A 25,382-nucleotide genomic window follows, 5' to 3' on the forward strand; every position below is an offset into this window, starting at 1 on the left:
AGAGGAATGTGAGAGGGTGGAAAGCAGAGAAAAGTGGTGAGTCTGACTTTTGTGTCCTAATAGCTTAAGTCCTTATTGGAGAAACATAAAAACCAAAAATAGGGTTTGCCGCCTTCGGATCAGGAATATTCCCCTGAGGTACAGGGAAAAAGAGAGAGGCAATGAAAAGAAGGGAGCGTTTGGGAAGTCTCTGAAGGCGAGGCCCTGAACCCTACCTCTTGTGGGGGAAGCGGGAGGCATCAGAGAGGTTTGAGAAGCCCAAGGGCTGATGGAAAGAACATTTCACAGAGTTCCGTGGCTCCCAGCGGGCGTGGGAGCAGCAGAACCATCCCTGAGCCTCGAGGATGGTCCAGAAGCGGCCGAAAGAGCTGCATAGACAGAAGCAAGGCGGCCTGTGTGAGCTGAAGGTCAGGAACAGATGGCTGAGGGCTGATGTCTTGGGCACACTTGCATGGACAGAGGACTTCGTGACCGACACTGCCCACCATAGCTGGGCACTTCGAAAGCCACCCAGGAATTAGGCACATTCATATAGAAAGGTGGAAGTACCATCCTGACTTGCAATAGAAATTATGCTGAGTTATGGAAAACAGTAAAGAAAGTTCTTCATGCACCCTTGAGTGTGTGGGCTGAGGTAATAGTCTGTGGCAGAGATGGCTGGTTGCCTCCTGCAGCATCCATTCTCCCCTTGCTCCTTAGGAATAAGCCCTTGCTTTTATTTATTTATTTATTTTTTTTATTTTTATTTTTTTAGATTTTATTTATTTTATTTTTTCCCCCCAAAGCCCCAGTGGATAGTTGTATGTCGTAGCTGCACATCCTTCTAGTTGCTGTATGCGGGACTCGGCCTCAGGATGAACGGAGAAGTGGTGCCTCGATGCGCACCCGGGATCCAAACCCAGGCCACCAGCATCGCAGTGCGCGCACTTAATCACCAAGCCACAGGGCCGGCCCAAGCCCTTGCTTTTAGCTGGGCACTTTTCCCAGCCTCCCTTGCAGTGAGGTGTGATCACGTGACTAAGCAGTAGCCAATAAGATGTAAGCAAAACTGCTCCATAGGACTTCCAGGAAGTTGCATGAAAAGGGTGGGACCCACTGTTTGTCCCTTCTTCCTTGTTGCTGCCTGGAATAAGGCAGCTCCGGTAGCCATCTTGGTCCAAGAGGCGACCTCAGAAGTAGAAGGTAGGAGAGAAAGTGGAGCCTGAATTTCTCCGACACGGCTGTACCATCTTGGACCGTCCACCTCCAGACTTATTTGACATGAATGGGAAATGCACTGTATTAGTCTACTCGGGCTGCCATAAAAAAGTGCCGCAGGCTAGGTGGCTTAAACAACAGAAATGTGGTTTTGATACGGGCTCAACACAAGGTTGTCATAAGGGAAGCCGTACTGTAGAAAAGAAACCCTATTGTAACTTAGAATCACCTCTGATTAACTGACAGTTCTGTGGATTTTATGGCCCCTGCCAGCTGCTATAAGTTGATAACTTTGTTCTTCTGAGTTCCTCAAGAGTGTGATGACCCCCAGGCAGAGAGTCTATGCTGATAGCCATCAATGAGGACTGAAAGATCAGGGTAGAGGCGTTGCTCCAGTCTCTGATGCATATCCAGTAAAACAAAAGACTGTCAGGAACTAAGACCAGATGTCTGCCCCACCCGGAGACCAGCTGCCTCCCCCACCCAGAGATCTGCCCCCTATATAACTGGCCTGCAGTCTTTGTTCTGTAAGATGGTTTTCTTCGGACCATCTTTCTTCGGAGTCAGCCAACTTGCCTCTTGCTAGCAAGTGGTAATAAAGCTCTTTCTCTCTCTCTCCTACCGCCTTGCCTCTTGACTATTGGCATGTCTTGCAGGGGGCAGAAGACCTCCTCTTGGGCGGTAACAGTTTCTCATAATTCTGGAGGCTAAAAATCAGAGATCAAGGTCTTAGCAGGCCTCTCTCCTTGGCCTATAAATGGCTGTCTTCTCTGTCCTCACATGGTCTTCCCTCTGCGTGTCTCTGGTCCTAATCTCCTCTTCTTATAAGGACATCAGTCCTATTAGATTAGGGGCCACCCCAATGACCTCATTTTACCTCTTTAAAGACACCATGTCCAAATATAGTGACATTCTGAGGTCCTGGGGTTAGGACTTAAACGTATGAATTGGGGGAGGGGGCCCCCACTCTATAACATACACTTGCTAGCAGGAGCCAGGCCTACCTTGCAGTGCAGCTCTGGGTAAATAACCCCCCTGCCTCTACCGAGCCACAGTTTCCTCTTTTGTGAAGCGAGGGCCTTAACGTGCTGATGGTTGCTGTTGTGCATTTTGCTTCTCAAAGCTCCCTCTGGCGCTGCTTTTCAGCTAAATTTAGGGCCAATCTGTCCCCATCGTGGGTTGGTGGAGCTGGAGAAGGGTGTGGGTGGACTCACAAAGTGACGGCTGCAGGCCTGCAGCCTCCCCTCCCCCGGCCTCACTCCCTGTCTCTCCCTCTCCCGCTGTGAGGCTTGGGACTCCCTCAGGCCCTCCACTGACCACTGACTATCCTCCCAGGATGCACTAGGACGCATTATGGACAAGGCCTGTTGCCTCAGCTGGCGTCTGCGGCCAGCCTACCCTGGGCCTCAGAAAAGGGGCGAGAGTCACATTTGAGAAAAGTCAGTGCTAGGTGCTTTTCATGGTTAGCTCCACAACCCCTGTTTTCTGGATGGAGAAACTGAGGCAAATCCCTACGCTTACACCTGGGCCTTGAATTCTACCCCCTCCCACCTTCTTGAGAATTCTCTCTTCTATATTTTCAACCACTTTCAAGCAGATCCATCCCATTAACTTTTTAAAGGGTAAATAATTCACCAGTTTAAAAAAACCCAAAAACTAAAACAAACTTACATTTGTCATCCCTGTTCCCCATTTTCCCCACGCCCCAACCACTTTGTGGTAACCACTTTTTGCTCTTTTCCCCAGTGTTTTTTATGCAAATATAAAAATATATTTTCATATTTCCCATTTCCCCCATGTCTTACACAGAAGATGGCACTCTAAATATACTCTTCCTCCTCTTGTTTTTTTTCACTTAACGATATATCCTACGATCTTTCCATTACACATATAGAAATTTTCTTCACTTGTATAGCAGCAAAATACTCCGTTTTATGCATGTACCATAGTTTATTTATTTTTTTTTTTATATATTTGTGTGTGTGTGTGAGGAAGATCAGCCCTGAGCTAACATCCATGCCAATCCTCCTCTTTTTGCTGAGGAAGACCGGCCCTGGGCTAACGTCGTGCCCATCTTCCTCTACTTTATATGGGACGCCGCCACAGCATGGCTTGACAAGTGGTGCGTTGGTGCGCGCTCGGGATCCGAACCTGTGAACCCCAGGCCGCTGAAGCAGAGTGTGCGCACTTAACCGCTTGCACCACTGGGCTGGCCCCCAATGTACCATAGTTTATCTAATCAGTCCCCTATTGATGACCTCTTGGGCTATTTCCAATCTTGTGAGAAAAAAATCAACAGCAGCAACAATGAACACACACACACACAAACACACGCACATATTTTCATCCATGTCAGGTAGGTCTATAGCATAAATTCCCAGAAGTGAGACTGCTGAATCAAAGGACAGACGCATTTGTAATTTCGATAGATAATGATAAATTGCCAATCAAAAGAATTGTACGAATTTGCACAACCCATCAGAAACGTACACAAGGGCCTGTGTCTTTTTTGCCTCACAAGAGTCAAAAGAAAAATGACAAACTAGGGAAAAATATTTGCAACTCGTATCACAAATGAAGGGCTCTTCTGCCTACTATATAGAATTCTTAAAATCGCTAAGAAAAAGACCAAAGAAAAATGGGTAAAAAGCATAAAAAAGATAGTCTCTTAACGAAAAATTTCCTCTAGACCTGTGAAAAGATGCCAAGTTCACTCATAATAAGAGAAATGCACATCAAAAGCATACTGCGAGGCTATTTTTCACCTATCAAAGAGTGGCAAAGAAAATTCAAAAGTTGGACACTTCATGAATATTTATACATTTTCAAAATTCTCCCCTCTTAAAAAAATAACAAATGACTTTCCTTTCCTCTCTTCAGGCACTGCTTTATTTCTCTTCTCTTCTCCACAAGCAAACTTCTGGGAAGAACCATCTAATAACTCTGTGTCCGTTTCCTGCCTATTCAAAACACACTGCCAAGGCAGGAGTTCTCACCTGGGGCAATTTTGCCATCCAGGGGACATTAGGCAACGTCGGGAAACAATTTTGGTTGTCACAACTGGGGGGTGGCGTGCTACCAACATCTAGTGAGTAAAGGCCAGGGATGCTGCTAAACATCCTACGAGGCACAGGACAGCCCACAACACAGAATGATCCGGCCCAAAAGTCAACAGTACCGAGGTTGAGAAACCCGGCACAAGGTTACCTCTGACGGCAAGTTAAATCCAGTGGACTTGTCCTAAGTCTCCATCTATCTTGGCCCCTCAGCAGGATTCAGCACCGCTGACCCTCCCTCCTTCTGGAAAAGCTGACTCTGTGACTTCTGTGACACAGGCTCCCCTCTCTCACTTCCTTTGCTGGCTCATCCCCCTCTATGTGGAAGTTAAATGTTGGGGTTCCTCAAGGCGGTCCTTTATTCACTGTCCGCGAAGCCTCACCCTGGTGCTTTGGTTCTGTACATCTAACTTCCTGCCCCACAGCTCCACCTGGGTGTTTCCAAGGCCCCTGTGACGCATCAGGCTGGGCTTGCCCTCGTGATCCCCCACGTCCCTCTCTGTCAGCGTTCTCTACTTGAGTGACTGGCAAAACCATCAGTCTAGATACACGAGCCAGAGGCCTAGACGTCATCCTCAACACCTCCCTCCACCTCAAGCCTCACCAAGGCCTGAGACTGCCTCTCTAAATATCTTTCTAGCTCATCCACCTCTCCCCATTCCCTCTGCTGCCAGTCTGCTCCAGGCCACCGTCACCTTTACCCTGGACCACTGCGCCATCTCCTCTGTGGGTTCCCCACCACCGCCCTAGCCCCCAGCAGCCAGAGGGGGCTTTTCAAATCACAAGTCTGATCATGTCTCTCCCCCACTGTCATTGGCCTCCACTTGCTATCAGGATCAAATCAAAGCCCTTAACCTGCTGGCATGGCCCAGTCCCTGCCAGCCTCATCTCACACTGGCAGAGAAAATCCCTGCCCCAGATGACCTTGCAGGGGCCTTCCCACCTGAGATATTCTGTAATTCAGGCCTCTGGTCACTTACAGCCCTTAGACTATACAGTGATACTTGAGGGACGCAGCCCTGAAGTAATTGAGTGGCAAGCTATGTTGCTACCTGGGTGAAGAGTGTTCCAGACAAAGGAGCAGGAAGTGCAAAGACCCTTAGGAACAAGACAAGTTGAATATCTGTCCTCACATGCTTGTTGGCTGTTTCTATTTCTTTATTTTGGAACTGCCAGTTCATGGTTTTGATCTTTGTCCTATTGGGTTTGTGGTCCTTCTCTTTCTGATTTGTAAGAGCTAATTTTCTATTAAGCCAGATATTAAGCTCAAACATACCCCTTCTATACTCAGCTTTCTTTTTTTTAATTATTTTTTTGGTGAAGAGGATTGGCCCTGAGCTAACATCTGCGCCAATCTTCCTCTATATTGTTATGTGGGTCGCTGCCTCAGCATGGTTGACAAGTGGTGTAAGTCCGTGCCTGGGATCCGAACCCGTGAAACCAGGCTGCTGAAGCAGAGCGCACCAAACTTAACCATTATACCACAGGCCGGGCCTCTATACTCGGCTTTCTTTTTTTTTGTGAGGAGCTCAGCCCTGTGCTAACATCCGCCAATCCTCCTCTTTTTTTTTTGCTGAGGAAGACGGCCCCGGGCTAACATCTGTGCCCATCTTCCTCCACTTTACATGGGACGCCGCCACAGCATGGCTTGCCAAGCAGTGCGTCGGTGCGCGCCCGGGATCCGAACCAGCGAACCCCGGGCCGCCGCAGCGGAGCGTGCGCACCCAACCGCTTGCACCACTGGGCCGGCCCCTATACTCGGCTTTCTAATGCTGAGGCTAGGGCTCTGCAAACCGCCTTTTTGCTGGGTCAGCACTCTGTGGTAGACTCTGCCCATAGAGAGTGCTAGAGGTAGACTTCCAGGCTGGAGGAGTGAGGACACACACACCCCTTCTTCTGTGACCGTGGGCAATGGCGACGCTAAAGCGGTGGCTTGAGGGGCGTGAGGGGCTTCAGCCCTCCCACCATTTCATCAGTTCCCCCCCCCGCCCCAGCAAAGTCTTCCCAAATAAATATATTCTAAGTTAAACAGCACCTTGCTCTCCATCACTGCCTCAAAACAAACTCCTCTTCCTCTTCCAATCAGATTGCTGTCCCAAAGATGTCTACAGAGAAATTCTAGAACTGATCTTACTCGGGTTCAGAAGGAGAGATCAACAAGGCCTAAGGGGGCTGCTTTCCCAGATTCGAGACTCGCCTGGCTGCAATCTGGACACAGCTCATCTAGCCCATGAAAATTCTTTCCAAAATGGAGCCCACCCAGATGTATTGACTCAAAGACAGCATTCCCAGCCCCTCAGTCTCTGGTTCCTCCTCCCTGCCACACACCGCTCCTGAAGACGGATCCAGTCTTGGAGGCAGAGTCCCTGGCACCAGGGACTGGCCTTGCTGGGCTGGGAATTCAGCCTCCTCTCGGAGGCCACCAGCATCTTCAGCTGTGGCCTGTGCCACTGTAGTTCTTCGAGCAGCAACATCACGACACGGGGTCAAGTGCCAGTGGCAGCTCTCTCGTCTGACGGAAGGGCTGCTGTACACAGGAGAGGATTCTACTTCTTTTGTATGGGTCCCCAAGGACAGACTGTGGGCTAGTGGATGGAGGGCACAGGGGGCCCTTCCCATTGCCAGCAGCCATCTTGGGAGGTAGTGAATTCCCCATCCCTGACCCTTTGCCTGGAATGCTTTCCCCCCAAATACTAACATAATTCTCCTTACACCTCCTTCAGGTCTGTGTCACTCAAGTGTCACTTTATCAGTGAGGCCATCTGCGACCACCTTATCTAAAACTGAAAACCTCCCACTCCAGCCCTCTTCCTTGCTCCACTTCCTTAGCATTTATCATCATATGTTTTATTAATTTGTCTTGTTTATTATCTGCTCTCACCACTAGAAGTATAAGCTCCATCAGGGCAGGGGTTTTGATCTCTTTTGCTCGTATCTGTATCACTTGTGTCTAAAATAGTGCCCAGCACACAGTAGGTGCTCAACAAATATCTGTTGACCAAATTCCTCCCAATCATCTTCAGAGGAGAGTGTTATTTTTATCGCCATTTCACAGCTGCAGAAACTGAGGCACATGAAGATGAAATAACTGGCCCTAGCAGCTGCCCTGGGTCTCCAATCCCAGGCATCCCGTGTCCAGGGCCTGGGCCCTGAACTCTACACTATATTTAGGTTACAAAATGCTTATTGCAGCATTGTCTGTAACAGAAGAAGCCTGGAAACACCTAATTTCCCATCAGTAGGGGAGCAGTTAAATAAATTACAATACTAGGCATCCTGTAATAGCCTGTAAGAGCAACCTATAAACGAATCAAGCAGATCTATATGAGCTTCTTTGGAATGATCTCCAAGATATTGTTGAGTGAAAATAGCAAGATGGAGAACAGTGCACTGCATGTACTCTTATCTGTAAAAAATAAACAAGATGGGCATACACACATAGGCTGGACGTGCAGGAAATGTTCTGGATGGATCCCCTAGAAACTGTTGACAAAGCAAAGGGGAGCCTGGGGTCTCTAGCGGAGGGAAGGCTTTACAGTCCATTTTGTATTGTTGGGACTTTAAATCATGCACATGACTTACTCTTTTTCAGCAACGCAAATCTTCCGCATAATTTAAAACTCAAAGAAAGCTACAGGGCTCTTATCAAAAATTAGCAGCCCCTACCCCACCCTTCTGTACTCCAGGTCTCTTCCTAAAGGCAATGAATTCAACTCTTTTAGCTGTTCCTTCTGTTTGCCATTCTCTTTCTAAGTTAGGGTTTCTCACACTTCAAGGAGCACGTGAATCACCTGGGATCTTGTTAAAATAGAGGTTCTGATTCAGCAGGTCTGGGGCGGGTTCCAAGACTCTGCATTTCTAATAAGCTCACAAGTAATAATATGCTAATGATGTGCTAATACAGGTATTGCTTGATTTTTCTGTTTTTGATCTTACTTCCTCATACAGAAAATGAAAATTTAATTCTCTTATACCCTTGCCCCCCTCTCCCACACACATGCATCCTGTCTTAATCCTCCCATTATAGTCATATGCCCTTTTGGGTTAAAATAATTTTTAGTATTTATATTATTATGCCTTTGTAGATAATATTCACAGCTCAGCCATTTAGTACAATATAATTACACTTCTTTTCTTGTGCAACTTTTTGTTTTCCCTGGAGTTAATAATTGCTTCATTTTCTTTTTGTTTCACCTTCATTAATGCATTCTCAAATCCTCCTGACAAAACTGAAAATCTCTTCTTGGTAGATTCACACACATCATATAATCTATGTCTTGGAGCCTCTGTCCTCTTGGTCCAATATAGACTGGTTGCTCCGTATATTCCCTCAATTAAAAAGGCTAAAAAGTGGACTGGTAAACAGAGTTTATGGCAGGAGGCAGAAAGAAGTGTTCGGAGCCTCAGCTGTGAATCAGGCCTTCAAGACTGCTAACTGTATCCTATTTGCCCTTCTTCCTTTTGGTAATACCCACCCCTGCCCCGGTTTTTAGCAATGTATATGACTGTGCAGATAGAGACTGAATTTCCCAGTCTCCCTTGCAGCTAGGGGACTAACTACTTGCTGACAGAGTACACGTGGAAGTGAGGAATGGCACTTTTGCGTCACTCTATCTTTCGTCCTTCTTGAGGACTAAAACCTGAATATGATGCTCATAAGCCAGCTTCAACCAAGACGACCACCTACCTCTTGACTGTTATCTGAAGAGAAAGAAAATTCCACCTTGTCATAAAGAAAACTTGGACTAAACCTGGTTTGAGACATAACTTTTTCCATGTGATATAATTCACAAGCTCCTTCTGGCAACACACTGGCATTCCTGACAAAATGCTTAAGCAACATTCTGATAAACTTTAATTCAAGTAAGATGTCTTCCAGGAAGCACGCTTCCCATCCACTCAGCTGTCAGTCAGTCAAGGAGCTAATGAACTGGAATCAGACTTTTTTTTTTTCTTGTGTCTGGCCGAACAATGAATATCTCACCCTTCTTTTTCCTATGAAAGGGAAAGGACTCTTTGAACCGACTTGATCCTAAGCCTCTTTCCTCATGGCAAACCTGAAATAAGACTTTGGCATGTGCTCCTAATTAATTTGTTGGAAGGCTTGTTTGAGCCACTGTAACGTGAGGCTTCTTTGTTACAGCCATGTAGCTACACACTAATTAATAGAGAGGCAAGGGCCGACTCCCCCCACCCCCACAGGGCTGACAACCCCCAGAGGTGGGATTGTTTCCTCTCTGGCCTGTCTGGGCCCCCACGTGCACTACACAGCACGTGGCCTGGAGTGTGCATCCAATGACTATTGACTTTGAATTTGAGATGGGGGCTAGTTGTGTTCATATTTGCTTCCCCCTTAGATTATGACTAATTTAGATTCCATCCCAGTGGATCACTCAGGTCTTTAGTGAAGGACTTCGAAAAATACCAGCCAAGCTCAGGTGTACCAAAGGGGAAGCTTCAGAGGCCCCTAGGGGAGAGAGCCAGCCCAGGAGAGGGGACGGGATCTTAACTGACCAGTCACTGTGTGCCAGGGCATTTTACACGCTCTGGCTCACATAATTCTCCCTACAATCCCACGAGGTAGGAATTTGGAGTAAACCTGGGCAGGTTTTCCTGCCCACCATCCATGGGGGTAAAAGGGAATTGAAAAATGAATTAAAACAAGGGAAGGGCCCTGTGCAGACCAAGAATGACAATGTGCCAAGAACTGAAGAGAAGCATTAACTCTGCCTTCTGCACAGCTGAGTCCAAAATGAAAAATAAGGGGGTATGGAGGCGTGTCCACAGGGGCCTGGGTGGACAGCACAGGTGAGGCCTGGCTGTCACCGTTCTCCACGTCCTGGTTCCTGGGTTCCAGAGAGCCAGTGTGCTACGCTGGGAACTGAGCAGACAGCCCCTGCGGATGGTGCAAGCACTTCCAGCCAGCCAGGTGTAGGCCCTGGGTCCACTGGGAAAGGCTAGGTTCTCAGGGAAGCGGGCAGGGCCTCTCCAAGATTGACACATCTCAAGCTCCTTCCTTTTTTGGACGCTCCTTGTGTTCTGGAAACGTTAAGAAATGCCAAAAACAGCATTATGAAGACTGTGGTGTATCTTAAACACACACACACAAATACAGTGCGATATAGCTATTCCGTTCACAGGATAATGACAGGATTCATAAAGGACATTGACTTAGGGGTACCCTGTGGGAGGTCCGGGGGAAGGATGTGGTTGGAGATGGAACGCGCTCCTAATGTCCCATGAATGGTCTCGGTTCTCAATCCCATCAGACAAGTTGTCATGCCTGAATGTGTAACTGCATGTAGAAATAATATCAGAAGTTTATACTTAAGGCTCTTCAGGAATGCGAGGCCTGGGCCAGATTCTCCCCTGTGTCCGAGACAGGTCTGCGAGCCAGGCTGGAGCCCAGGAGGATGGTGAAGCTGACCCTGAGTGCTGGGCAAGGGAAGGCTCACCCAGGCCCCAAAACGCCAGGGCCAAGGGCTGCAGGCCTGACTGCAGTGCCCAAAAGCTGGTGGGGTTGCCCCTGCTGGCGCGTTCCTGGCCCTTAGGTCTGGCACAGGAGCCGGAAGGGGCCAGGACGGGCCGCCATCTCTCTCAGAGGGAGGGCAAATGGCTCAGGTTTAAGGGCTCAGACCCTCGGAGAGGCTTGGGACAGAGTTTGGAACTGCCTGGTGACTCTAGTCTTCCCTCCTCAGGCTGGAGTCAGAGGGGGTGCGACTGGGAGAGGAGAAGGTAAAGTCTCAGGTCCCTGCAAACTGGGTCTGAGCCTCCACCCCCAACCCCAGCCCAAGAGCCAGGCCCAGCCACCCAAACAAGAGACAGACAGGGCTTCACAGCCACTGAGAATTAAAACCTATTGATTTTCCCCATTAGCTAGAGAACTCCATCAGAGTGCATTAAAACCAGGCAGAGCACCAGCATCATGAATAATTAACATTCGCAAATGACAATCCCACGGGGCCCCAGGGAGGGAGGAAAGGGTGCCTGGAGGCCTGGGGCTCCCTGACCTCTTCTGACCCCCACTCCAGGGAGCCATAGTCTGGCCTGCCCTCCCCTCCCCTCCTCCTCCCTGAATCTCCACTCTTCGTCTTGTCCCCTCTCATTCCCTGTCCTCTCCTCAAAGAGACATCGAGTCTCCGAGGCAAGTGACCCAGGCTGACACTGGAGCAGGGAGGCCAGAGCACTGAGCTGGGAGTCAAGAGTACCTAGCTCTGCTGTGTGTCACTGGTGACCTCAGAGGAGTCGGCCCCTTTCCGGGCTCATTCCCTCCTCTGTGCCGGGTAGGGCTTGGATTCGCTGGCCTCTAGCTAAGTCTCTAGGTCTGTGGTTCCAGAGAGGAACAGCGACTGGCCCGAAGCACACAGCAGGTCTGCAGCAGAGCCCCTACAAGAACCTGGGGCCCCAGGTTATCCCCCCCAGCCCAGCCTATGGGGCACCTTTGTGCAAATCAGAAAAAAGTCACTCCCGCTTGGATAGACCAATTCAAAAAATGCACCCCTCTGGGTGGACCAATTAGATGAAAGCATGCCCTCTGACCAGAACAATTAGAAAAAGGCACCCCTCTAGGTGGACTAATTTTAAAAAGGCGCTTTTCAGGCTGACCAATAATAAAAAGGCACCCTTTTGGGTGGACCAATTAGAAAAAGGTGACACCCCCCCCCCGCCCGCCGCCCCGCTCCCACCACCATGCTGTTGCAGTTCTAAAGGGGCAAGGCTTGGCAGAGCAGAGGTGGGGCTGGATATCAACCCCCACTCACCATCTGCCAGGGTGCCCTGTGCAGTGTGAGCAGCCTAAACAACTGTACGTGGGAGCTGTGTCCCCAGCCTCCAAATTTTCTTGGCCAAGGGAGCCCAGATCTGTCTTTCCAGCCAGCAGCATTCAGTTCAACAGATACAGATGTTTCCTTCCAAGCCTCTCCGTCCCCCACCCACCTCCTCAGCCCCTCAGCTGACCCAGGTTCCTACTTCCATCCTCCTCTCACTCATCCTTTCTGCTCAGAGCCCTGGGAGGGGCAACTCCTACATCTCTGACTGCGTCACCTCCATCTTCTTCTTGCCTTGCCGGGCACCATCCGTGCTTTCATGCCTCTGGGCCTTTGCATATACTCTGTTTTCTCTGCTGGTGATGCCCGACTTCTTGAGCCCCCAGGAAAACTCTATGCATTCTTTAAGACCCAGCTTAAATACCTTCTCCTCTGCTCCTCACTCCCTTCCTCAAATGTGCTACCTGGTTCTTGCCTCTGGGCCTTTGCACCTGCTGATCCCTTTTCCTAGACCTTCTCCCCCCAGATCTTCTGACTGGCTCCTCCCCCTCCTGCTGGCTGCAGCTCCAATGTCACCTCCTTGGGAAGTCTTCCCTGAACACTCTACCAAACCACCTCTCCATCAGCCTCTCTCACATCTCCCTGTTGTATTTTTTCATAGCATTTTCACAATCTATTTATTTATTTATTTATTTTGTGAGGAAGATCAGCCCTGAGCTAACATCCGCGCTAATCCTCCTCTTTTTGCTGAGGAAGACCGGCTCTGAGCTAACAACATTTTCACAATCTGAATTCATTTTTCTTCTGTTCATCAGTGCTTCCAAGATCCCATGAATGGTTGTACATATTGTAAATGGCAGAGGAGGTGAGTGGGGCTGAAACTATAAGCTGGTGCTCTGGGGCTGCATTTGCCTGGAGGGAGCGGCTTTTCCTAATTCACACATCCACACCATGTAGATGAGCTGCAGCCCCACTGGCCTCTCGCTGCGACCCGCAAGCCCACCGAGGCAGGAGTAGTGTCTGCCCTCTCCATCCTGTGTGCCCAGCGCCCAGCACAGGGCCTGACGCGTGCCAGGTACTCGATAAACGTTTTCCAAGCAAACAAATTCTACTCGGATCCCCCTACGGCCACCCTCTTCCCACACTCCTCAATAGAACACATCAAGGGCTGTTCATCTGGGGTGGGTCCCACGGGAAGCCAGTGACAGAACTGGACCCAGAGTCTGCGATGGTAACTATTTGTTAAGGGAACTTGGGGGGACTCAGTGAGTTGAGGGGCGGATATGTGAGTGGAGGAGTCCTGGGGGTGCTCCCTGGAGCTCAGAGCCCTGCCTGTCCCAGGGGTGCTGCCCTGAGCCCCCAGGCCCACTCGGCTCCCTGGAAGGGCGTGTGGCGGATTCAGGTGGCCAGGCACTCTGACCGAGATCTAGACGCAGAGTGCTGCACAGAGACTCGTGGGTGGGAGGTGGCATGTGAGGGGCCTGCGGAGGCGGGCGAGGCTCAGGCAGGGTTGGAACTGCGGCGCCGCCCCTCCTTCTGCTCTCTGCGGCCACCCACCCGCCAGCCTCCCAGCTCTGGCGGGGAAGGAGTTAACCTCCCTGCTTCTCAGCGTGAATGTGGAGCTATTAATACCCACAGCCAAGCCGGTCTGCCAGAGCAGCCACTGGAGTCTGGAGTCGGAGGGAGCAGGGAGCGGAGGGAGCGATCTCCAGGCGGAGCCAGCGCTGCAGACAGGACTCCAGGGGCCAGAACTTTTCTCGGGGACAGCGTGGGCACTGTGCCAGCCTCACCTGGTCCTCACTCACCTTTCAGCTTCGGGTCCCGACCCTCCCTCCTGGAGGCCACCCATGCCATACACCCCAGCAGGGGAGAACTAACTTTCTTAGGGAAACCACCTCCACTGCTGTGCTGGCTGGTCAAGGAGGAGCAGACGCCTGGACAGACAGACGAACACATGGACAGGGCATCTGCGAGCCTGTCCTCCCAGCCCCGCCTCTGACAGGCTGCAGCAGAGTGAGCAGCAGAGGGGCCTAGGGCTCCAAAAGGGGCAGTGAGGGGCCCTGCTGGACCTTTGTCCACCAGCGAGCCACCTCTGAGTCCCGGCGGCTGGAAGCTGCTTCCCAAGGCCCAGCCCTGTGGCTGGAAGCCCTGAGGGCCAAGACAGTCCCCATCAGACAGAGCCACAGGCTCTTCCGCCCACCGAGGCGACGGGTAACCTGAGTGAAAAGGCACAGGTGGCAGGCAGGCAGGCACGGGGCCCCGAGGCCAACAGGCTGCTGACCCTGGAGCGCTCTGGCTCGGGGACCCCTGCCCAGCCCGGGGACGATGTTGCCAAGGCCGCCACCAGCCACCCCTGCCCCGTCCTGGAGCTGCCTCCAGCCTGGCCCCTGCGCTGTGGAAGGGAAGATGTGCCAGCTTTCTGCTTCGTCTGCTTCCACAGGGAGGAGGAGGAGGAGCTGCTGGGAGAGGTCCCACTGCAGAGGTCAGTGCCCATGGTAGGCAGGGGTGGGCAGGGCGAGGGCACAGGGCTCAGACCTGGGGCCCCTTGGGACCTGGCAGACCTGCTTCTGAGTCTCTCTGTCTGTCCACTGCTTAGCAGCCACTGCCATCTCCCTGCGTCCAACTCTCAGCTCTCTCACCTGGTTGTCACCACAGCCTCCTCCCTGTCTCTCCCATCCTGGCCCCACAGTGACCTTCTTGTCCTCTCCCATTACGGTCGTGTCCCCCCTGCTCAGAGCCCTCCATAGCTCCCAGCTCCCACAGGATGAATTCGACGCTCAGCGGGGCATTCAAGGCCTGTGTGATTGGGCCGACCCCACCCACCTCACCTCGCTCTGCTCCCCTATATTCACTCCCACTGAAATCTGCCCAGACTTCCCTTCCCCTGGTTCCCCTCCATCCAGGGCCCAGCTGCAATGTCTCCTCCTCCAGGAAGCCCTCCAGGAAGCCCCTGCCCCACCCTGAGTTGAGAGCCACCTCTCCTCCCTACACTGGCACCCAGTAGTGTTCAGTCTTCGTTGAATTAATAAGTGAAAATGTCTGCATGTGTATATGCTGGGGAGGGGGGTATGTGTGAAAAAAGGGAGAGAGCGGGGAGGTGGGGAAATGAAGGTTTGTGTGGCTGTGTGAGTGGATATTTGGGGCTGAGTATGTGTGAGTGTGCGTACATTTGTGGGAGCGGGTGTGAGTTCTGCGTACCTGTGTGGGAGAGGGCTTATGCACTGTGCCCGGGTGCGGGTTCATGGCCTAGGAACCATTGTCCCTTTTGCCAGCTCTCCCCACCCCCACCTGCAGGGAAACCCAGGCTCTGGCCAAGTGCGTTACCCAAGCTGTGACCACACGCTCTGGGAGTGGATGGGAAATCTGCAGGGGAGACGCGGTGACCTCTGCTCCAGCCCAGCCCGCCCACGCCTCCATCATCCCTGAGTCAGCACTGTCCTGGGTGGGGGGAAGGGCAGCTCAGGGCCAACCCAGGTGCCCCTCCAGGCCCCTGGCAGGAGGGCGGGGCTGTGGGCTTCTGCAGCCTGGTTCCTCCCTGAATTTCTCTGTTTCCCAGGTCTGTAATTTTCCCTCTGTGGGCCTTTGTCTCCTCATCTGTGAAATGGGGGAATGCTCCCTGCTATGGTTGTGGGTTCATCATCCCACAAACAGGGACAGAGCACCCACCGAGTGCCAGGGCCTGAGCTGGGGGCTGGAGCCCCGGCCCTCACAGGTCCACACCTGCTAGGAGAGACAGACAAGCAAACAGATCCGTTTGGCAGAGTGATGGGCACCTTGACGGGCGTGGGTGTACTGTGCTCAGGGCTTCAGGAAGAAAGACTGAGCCCTTCTGCGGGCAGGAGCCCTAGGAGACCCTGCGGGTCTGTCTTAGAGGGAGGGTCCTCTCCCAGGTGGGGAGGGAAGTGGAGGAAAAGGCATCACAGGCAGCAGGGACGGCAGGAGCAAGGCTTGGTGGCGTGAAAAAGGAATTGTGTGGGGATGGTGGAGATGAGGCTGGGGCAGCAGGGGCAGATCTCAGAGCTCTTGACTGCTGAGCCCAGGACTTGGTCTGGAGGTGATGGAGGGAGGAATGGGGAGGGCTTGAAGCAAGACAGGGCCAAGTCAGGAGACTCAGTGAGATGACGGGTGTGGAAGTGCTTCCTGAACTCCAAAGCAATTGTCTCCTGAGAGAATCATTATTTTCATAATAGGAGCTCAAAATGCTTATTGAATGAATGAATGAATACATGAATAAATGAATGAATGAATATGACATGGGGAGATTCCACATCAGAGTCTTCTGAGTTGATTGTTAAAAAAGACACACTCCTAGCCCTGCCCTGGAGACTCTGTGGCCTCAGGTCTTGGTGGGGGAGTGGATGTGGTTTTAACCAGTCCCCGCAGGGAAGCAGCTTGAGCAAACTAGTATTTGGGAAACCCCAGAAGGAGCCAGGCGCAGGCCTAAAGGTCAGGCACCCGTGAGATCCTGCTCTCCTCCCCACCCCCCATCTCCCACCTCCAACTTTAGGGGACCCCCTCCCCGTAGAGGCTGCCCCTCTGCCTCCCACCCTGGGGGTATGGTGGCTTGCATTTGCAAGAACCAGTCTCCTTTCCAGCTGGTGGGCGCTGGCCCTTTAAGGCCTGGGGTGGAGACACCACCAGGCTGGGCAGAGACAGTGACCACAGGTGCCAGGTGGTGAAGCTAAAAATACTGAGTGATGTGGACACCAGGCTGTGGGAGCCAGGCCGTGCTAGCTGGGGAGGGTGGAAAGGAAGGCTCTAGAGTGATTGTTTCCTACTGGAGGGGGGGCAGTGGGCAGTGAGGTTTGATGGGGTCACCTTGGGGGCTTAGAGGAGGCACCCCCATCCCCACCCTTCTCAGCCTTTCTCCAGCCTCTGGAAGTGGCCAAGATTCACTCCCAATAGCCAGCTGCCACGTTTAGAAGCCCTGGGTCACGCTGATTCTGCTGCATCCTGCTTCTCTGTGACCCTGGGGACGTCATTTCTTCTCTTTGGGCCTCTGTAAAATTAGAGTTGACTTTCTCGGCACTTTTACGGACAGAGAGACAATGAGGGGTGCGGGCAACCGGTTCACTCATTTGTAGATTCAACAAACCTTCCAGAAGGCCTCCTGGATGCTGAGGCCGCAGGGAAGAACGTGACACCCGCACCTCCCTGGAGAGCTCGCAGCCTAGTGAGGACAAGACAGCGCACACCCCTACTATTCCGTGCAGCGCGGTGCGCTGTGATGGAGGTGTGAGCGCCGGGCCCTCGGCCTCTGTTGTGGGAGGATGCAAGAAACCGCCCCACCGGGAATACATCTGCATTTGATGAAAACTTGTCAGCAAAAGTGTCACCCACAGTGTTGCTCACCAGCCACCTACACAGGGTGCTTTGATGTATTAATTAAGGTGAGGCTAGCTGTTGTAACAAATAAGCCTAGAATTTGCAATGACTTGACAGTAGAGCCTTATGTCCTGCTTATGCAAAGTCCAGAGGGGCTTGGGGTTGGGGGAGACCCTGCTCCACTCAGTCTTTCGGGGACCCAGGCTCCTCCCACCTTGTGACTCTGTTATCACCTAGGGCTCAGAGTCCACTGCTGGATCCTCTGCAGCCGCCAACAGAAGAAGAAGAAAAAGAACAGGGATCACATGTAGGTTTTTGAGCCAAAGCTGGAAGTGGCCCACTTCACTTCTCCCACATGCATTGGCCAGAACAGCTAACTGCGAGAGAAACTGGGAACCGTAGTCCCGCTGTGACAGCCTCATAGGGTTCTTGTGAAAGTGAAATATTTGGTGTACATGAAAGCACCTGGCACGTAATAGGTGCCCAGTGTGTTCGTTCATTCATTCATTCCACGAATGTTGTTGAGCTCCCTCAGTGGGCCAGCACTAGAGACTGGACGGAGAGATCCCTGCTCTCATGGGGCTGACATCGATGGGAGAGCTGAATAAAATGCAAGTGCACAAATAAATAAATATGATCATAGATGTTCAAAACCCATGTTAAAGACACAACCAGAGGGATGATGGGGGAGACACTCCCTTGGCATAAAGTAAACAGCGAAGGTAGGGATATTTCATCAGAAACCTAAAGAATGAGAAGGAGCTGGGCAGGGTGGGGGTAGGAGCATTTGAGGCACAGAGAGCAGAGAGTGCAAAGGCCCAGGGGCAGGCTAGAGTGTGGGGAGTGTGAGGAAATATCAGGTCAGTATGGCTAGAACAGAGCAAATGATGGGGAGAGTGACATGGTGATGGGGAGAGTGACATGGTGATGGGGAGAGTGACATGGTGATGGGGAGGGTGACATGGTGATGGGGAGAGTGACATAGTGGAGGGGGAGAGTGACATAGTAGATGGGGAGAGTGACATGGTGATGGGGAGAGTGACAGGGTGATGGGGAGAGTGACATGGGGAGGGGGAGAGTGACATGGTGGATAGGGAGAGTGACATGGTGACGAGGAGAGTGACATAGTGACGGGGAGAGTGACATGGTGATGGGGAGAGTGACATGGTGATGGGGAGGGTGGCATGGTGATGGGGAGGGTGGCATGGTAGATGGGGAGAGTGACATGGTGGATGGGGAGAGTGACATGGTGGATGGGGAGAGTGACATAGTGATGGGGAGAGTGACATGGTGGATAGGGAGAGTGACATGGTGATGAGGAGAGTGACATGGTGGATAGGGAGAGTGACATGGTGATAGGCAGAGTGATGGGGTGATGCAGAGAGTGACATAGCTAAGGGGAAGAGGTCCAATGTGATGGACTTTTCAACAATGTCTCGGGCAGCTCTGGGAAGAATCACGGACAGCCGGATGTCGATGGAGGGGGTGTGGCGGTGGCCTGGACTGACTTGGACCTTGTAGACAGGGGAAGAAGATGCCTTCTTGATGTATTTGGGAGACAGAATTTGCTGATGGGTTAAAGGAAGAAGGGAATCGAGGGTGAACCCGAGGTTTCTGGGTTGGATAAATGCATGAATGATGGGAAGGCTCAGGGGACGGAAGAGGTGTGGTGGGAAACTCAGGAATTCTGCCATGTTTTCAACTTGAGAGCGCGTGAGCTGTCCCAGTGCAGATGTCAAGTGAGGACCTGGCACTCCGAGTCTGGAGCTCAAGGCGGGAGTCTGTTGCCTGGCGATAGAGTATCAGAGACATCAGCATAACGATGGCATGCAAGTCGCGTGTGTGCAGTCACAGCAGGCAAAAGAAGAGCGTCGCGAGGAGGAGGGAGAGAGTGGACAGCTGGCTTCAAAGACGCCAGACAGGCGAGGAAACAAGGATGGATTTAGCGACATAGAAGTGAAAGTGACTTGGATAAGAATGCTTCATGAAAAGGTGGAGGCAAGAGCAGGTGCACACGAAGACTTCCGGTTAAAGATGGTGGACTGAACACACATTGAACTTCTCTGTGTCCTGAAACCCCATTAAAAGGAAGGGAGTGGATTTTTCAGGTATGATATTAGTCTTTTGTTGCTGCCCTAACAAATTACCACAAAATTAGTTGCTCAAGACCAAACATATTTATTATCTTACAGACTATATATCAGAAGTCCAACACAGGTCTCACTGGGCTAAGATCAAGGTGTTGACAGGGCTGCTGTAGGAAGCTCTTTCTGGAAGAACTGTCTGGAAGCTCTAGGAGAGAATCCATTTCCTTGTCTTTTCCAGAGGGCGCCTGCACTCCTTGGCTTGTGGCCCCCTCCCTCCAGCAAGGTAGCAGCTCTCTGGCCCTGCTTCTCTCATTGCATCGCATCTCTTTCTCTGACCACAGCTGGGAAAGGTTTTCTGCTTTCAATGCTCCATGTGATCAGATTGCGCTCAAGTGAACAATCCAGAGTCGTCTGCTCGTCTCAAGATCCTTAACCTTAATCACATCTGCAAAGTACATTTTCGCCATGTAAGGTAACATACTCCCATGTTCTGGGGATTGGGACATGGACATTTTGGGAGACCATTATTCTGCCTTCCGCAGTACAAGTCAGCAAGAGCTAATAAATTGAAAAAGGACACAACAGCAACAAAATGTCCTAATCTGGAAAGAAAATGTGGTAAGTGTTTTAGCAGTCTGATGACAGTTGTACCTGAAGGGAACCCCAAACTGGGAGTAAGAGAAGCCCAGGAGCGCCGCAGTTTACCCCACAAAACCCCAAAAGGCGCCGGTGTTAATGGACTCAGTACCCCTGGAAACAGGAGTCAAGCTGGGGCCAAAAACAGGAGGATTCGTGTAAGAAGGAATTTAATCCTCAGATTTCCTTCTCTGCTCAGCCGGGTAACTGCCCCTCCCCCACCCCAACAAAGACCGAGGGTTTATTGTCTGGAGAGGATGAAACACGGGGTCTCTGAACTGGAGGATACCCCACAAGGAGGGGAGTTCTATACCCAACCAGAGGGATTATTTGAATGTTGCATCCTGAACATGGGAAGCCCTGTCCCCTGCCCCTGATCACCTGGGGCCTTCTTCGCCTCTTGCCCCCCAGAACAGTGAAGTCAGGCCTAAACTCTGTACGTCAGTCTCTGAACCTGTTAATGATGGGTGTTCTGTTATTGTTGTTGTGTTTCCCATTTGTTTCAGTTTTCTTCTCTCTGCCTCCTTTCTGTTTTCCTCCAAATTTCTTCCTTCTGTTTGTATTAGTTCTTTTAGAGTCTGACTAGCAAAGAAAAGAAGACCTAAATAGGTTGGCCTCAGGGATTTCGCAGTGAGACAGCCCAACCAGAATCCTCTATATCGAACCCCCAAGTCAGCCAGCACCCTCCCCTGCCCCCAGCACAGGGCTACTCAGCAGCCTTGCTTTTATAAATTCTATTTTATATTCTTTAATCAAGGCACAATTATAGTGAAAGGCAAAGATCTTAGGTGGCCAGGGTAATGAGTACTGACAAATGTGTCAACACCTCCCCACCACACACACAGAGGCCACCACTATTCTTTCGCTCTTTAAATCTCTTAAATATGAGCAGATAATCGGGGATCACAAACATTTGAGAAAAACCTCTAGTGGAAGAGGCAGAAAAAAAACAGAAAAACAGAATTTGGAGCAAACAGAATATGCAGGGAAAAGAAAACCTGAAAAAACAAAACCATTATTACTATATTCAGAGATTCTGGGAAGTATCTTGTAACTATGAAACAAAAACTGGACGCTATTTTGAAAGAAAAAACCACTCTGAGAATGAAAAAAACAAAGCAGAAAAGTTCTCAGAAATTAACAATATCATAGCAGAAATTGAAAATTTATTTACAAGAGTTAGAACAGGGGTCAGGAAACTATGGTCTGCTGGCCAAATCCAGCCTGTCGCCTGTTTTTTAAATAAAGTTTTATTGGAACACAGCTACACCCATTCGTTTATGTACTGTCTGTGGCTGCTTTCACACAGGCAGAGTGGAATAGTTGTGACAGACACCATATGGCTCACAAAGCCTCAGATACTTACCACTGGGCCCTTTATAGGAAAAATGTGCTGAACCCTGGGTTAGAAGATAAAATTGAGGAAATTTTCCAAAAAGTAGAGCTAAAAGATAAAGATACATATGTCAGCTTGGATTCTCCAGTGAACAGATGCTGAGATGGAGTTAGGCGTGCAAGAAGTCCTAGGGGGCTGATGCCTGTGCAAAACAAAGGAGGAGGAAGCAGGATTGGGTAGGGAGAGGCTTCAGCCCATGATGTAGATCTGACACCTGTGAAATGAACGAGGGAAGGAAACACATCTGGGCAGAGAGAGCCTGTTTTGATGCAGACCAAACAAAGTCTTGGCCAACCCAGTGCGGGCCCCCAGAGCAAAGACTGTCCATTAGAGGAGCCCTACATTGGGCAGGAGTGGCCAGGCTGTAGTGTCCCTGCTGTGCTCAGTCGTTGGCTGGGGCTGCCCAAGAAGACCTTGGTCTTGGCTCAAAGGCTGTGGCAGATCTCAGAGGCGCTGTGGTTGGAGGCTGCCCACCAACGGCACTCCTCACAGCTGAGGGACAGGGAGGACCCAGTGGGGCAGCTCCATGGCCGCCACCATGTGGAAATAGGACAGAAAGGACCAGTGCAGGAATCTAACACCTGAACGGAGGAGTTCCAGAAAGAGAACAGGGAAAACAGAGGAGAGGAAATAGTCAATGAAATATTTCAAATATTTCTCAGAAACGAAGGACGCGAGTTTCCAGATTGAAAGGGCCCACTAAGTGTCCAAGCAGAGGATAAAACGACAGCACACCAAGGCCAGTCACCAGCAAATTTCAGAACACAGGACAAGAACATTCTGGAGATTGTGCCAAGGGTCAAGAATGGCATCAGACTTCTCAACAGCAATCCTGGACATCCTCTCCAGAAGAGAAGGGAACAGTTTTCAAAGTACGAAAGAAAATTCTTTTCAGCCTAGAATTCTATCCCTAGCCAAACCATTAATAAAGTGAGAGTAGAAAAAAAGATCCTGTTAGGTACAAGGGCTCAAAAATTTAGCTCTCATGTACTCTTTCTTAAAAAAGCTACTGGAGGATGTTTTCCACTAAAACAAGGGAGTAAACCAAGAAAGAGTAAGACCTGGGACCCAGGAAACAGGGGAGCCAACACAAGAGAAAGCTGAAGGGCGTCCCCCAGATTCCCACGGGCACGCGGGCACTGGCGTCTTCTCCTTCACCCGCATCTCCATCCATTTCTTAGACCTCTGCACAGTGAAGCTTCCTGATGGATCTGGCTTCTCGTCTCAGCTCTGCCATCTCCCAGTTTCTCTTTTTTTCTTCTTGTTATTTCCACTCTCCTTTTGTAAAGATAGTTTTAATTTTTATTCAAGTTAAACATGCCCGTACCTTAGAATCAAGAAACATGTGCAGGCCCCACTGCCATTTCCCACTTCTCCTTAAGAATCATTTCCACTCTTTCAGTAATTTTCACCTCTGTGAAAATCCCAGGGCAGCATCTCTGGGCAGCAGGCCTGGAGGCCAGGCAGTTCACATTGGAATAAGTCAGAAGGTTCTAGAAAAGATTTCTTCAAGGAGTTGAAATTGATAGACTATCTAATGTATTTGAACTTTTGAGAGATTTACACAACAAGCAGAGAATATGGGTTGAATTAGACATAAACACATAGAAAAACAAGCCCTCTCTTCCTCCAAAAAAGAGTTATTAAACCCAGGAAACGAAACTTTGGTGCATAAAAAGGAAATTTTAAATTGCTGCTCTGCAAAAGACACCATTAAGAGAATGAGAAGACAAGCCATAGAATGGGAGAAAAATATTTGCAAAAGACATCTGATCTGATATAGAACTGTTTATCTGATAAAGGACTATTATCCAAAGTATACAAAGACCTCTTAAAAGTCAACAACAAGAAAATGAACAACCCAATTAAAAAATGGGCAAAAGATCTGAGCAGACACCTCACCAAAGACGATACACAGATTGCAAATGAGCATATAGAAGATGTTCAACATTATATGTCATTAGAGAATAGCAAATTAAAACAGCGAGGGGCCGGCCCTGTGGCGTAGCAGTTAAGCGCGTGCGCTCCGCTGCTGGCGGCCCGGGGTTCGGATCCCGGGCGCGCACCGAGGCACCGCTTGTCAGGCCATGCTGTGGTGGCGTCCCACATAAAGTGGAGGAAGATGGGCACAGACGTTAGTTCAGGGCCAGTCTTCCTCAGCAAAAAGAGGAGGATTGGCATGGATGTTAGCTGAGGGCTGATCTTCCTCACAAAAAAACAAAAACAAAAACAACGAGGTACCACTACAGACTTATTAGAATGGGTAAAATCCAAAACACTGACAGCGCCAATGCTGGTGAGGATGGGGAGCACCAGGAACTCTCATTCATTGCTGATGGGAATACAAAATGTTACAGTCACTTTGGAAGGCAGACTGGCAGTTTCTTACAAAGCTAAACATACTCTTATACGATCCACAATAGCATTCCTTGGTATTTACCCAAATGAGTTGAAAACTTATGTCCACACAAAAACTTGCACATGGCTGTTTATAGCAGCTTTATTCATAATTGCCAAAAACTTGGAAGCATCCAATATGTGCTCAATAGATGAACAGAAAAACAAACTGTGGTACATCCAGGAAATGGAATATTATTCAGGGATAAAAAGAAACGAGCAGTCAAGCCATGAAAAGACATGGGGGAACTTCAAATGCATATTGCTAAGTGAGAGAAGCCAACCTGAAAATGCTACATACCATATGATTCTAACTCTATGACATTCTGGAAAAGGCAACACTATCGAGACAGTAAAAGGATCGGTAGTTGGCAGGGGTTTGTGAGGAGGCAGGAAGGGAGGGATGAACAGGGGGAGCACAGGGGATTTTTAGGGCAGTGAAACTATTGCATATGATACTGTAACGGCAGGTCCATGACACTAGGCATTTGTCAAAACCCGTAGAATGTACAACACAGAGTGAGCCCTCAGGTAAACTATGGACTTTAGTTAATAACAGTGTATAAATATTAGTTCATCAATTTTAACAAGTGTACCACACTAATAGAAGATGTTGATAATAATATAAACCTAAAACTGCTCTAAAAAATAAAGCCTATTATAAAAAAGGAAAAACGGGAAGGAAATCATAGTATTACACACAAAGCTGTACATAATGGTTCCACAATATGTAAACCCTACAAATCTTACCAATATTATGATGCAACAGTGTTGGGAGGGTGGGAGATAGGAAGCCAGGAGATGGGATGGGAGGTAAGGGAGCAAAATCTTCATCTTCCACAGTGGGAAGTTGAGAGGTGAAGCCTAAACTGGAAAAGAAACAATGTAAGCACACCACGTAGGAAACACAGAGGTGAATATTACTGCAAGAGGGGAAATGATTGTCCTTAAGAAGTGGAAAACGGGAGTCGGGACTGCCGATGTTTCTTTTTTTCTTTTTTTTTTTTTTTTTTTTTTTTTAAGATTTTATTTATTTATTTTTCCCCCAAAGCCCCAGTACATAGTTGTCTGCCATAGCTGCACATCTGCCGATGTTTCTTGATTCTGAACTACAGGCACGTTTAACCTTGAATAAACTATATTTACAAAAGGAAAGTGGAAAACTCTATTTATAGAATGAAAGGGGAAATAACAGTAAGAACAAAAGAGAAACTGGGAGACGGCAGAGCAGAGACGAGAAGCCAGCTCCATCAGGAAGCCTCACTGTGCAGGGGTCTAAGAAATGGACGGAGATGCGGGTGAAGGAAGAGAAGCCAGGGCCTGCGTGCCGGTGGGAATGATCCTGGAAAAAGAACAAGGTTGTCGAGTGTGGAGGGAGGGGGGTCCTGAAGAAACAAGGTCCCGGGGGGAGGGTTGGCCTCAGGAGAAGGGCCTCCCCCCCACGGAAGGGGTTGGGAAGAAGTGAGGAGTGAGGAGCTAGGTGGGTCTGTGCTGTGATGGCAGGAGGCAATGGAACCACAGC

The 25,382-nt window shown here is 50.0% G+C and overlaps 1 pseudogene; it reads left to right on the plus strand.

The window, feature by feature from the left end:
• The first annotated feature begins 344 nt into the window (after positions 1–344).
• LOC147913612 (solute carrier family 35 member E1-like) overlaps positions 345–25,382 on the plus strand; it is a 32,970-nt pseudogene continuing 7,932 nt past the window's right edge.

The sequence above is a fragment of the Ceratotherium simum genome, chromosome 26, assembly GCF_057802395.1.
Source record: "Ceratotherium simum simum isolate JZ-2026a chromosome 26, ASM5780239v1, whole genome shotgun sequence".
NCBI lineage: Eukaryota > Metazoa > Chordata > Mammalia > Perissodactyla > Rhinocerotidae > Ceratotherium > Ceratotherium simum.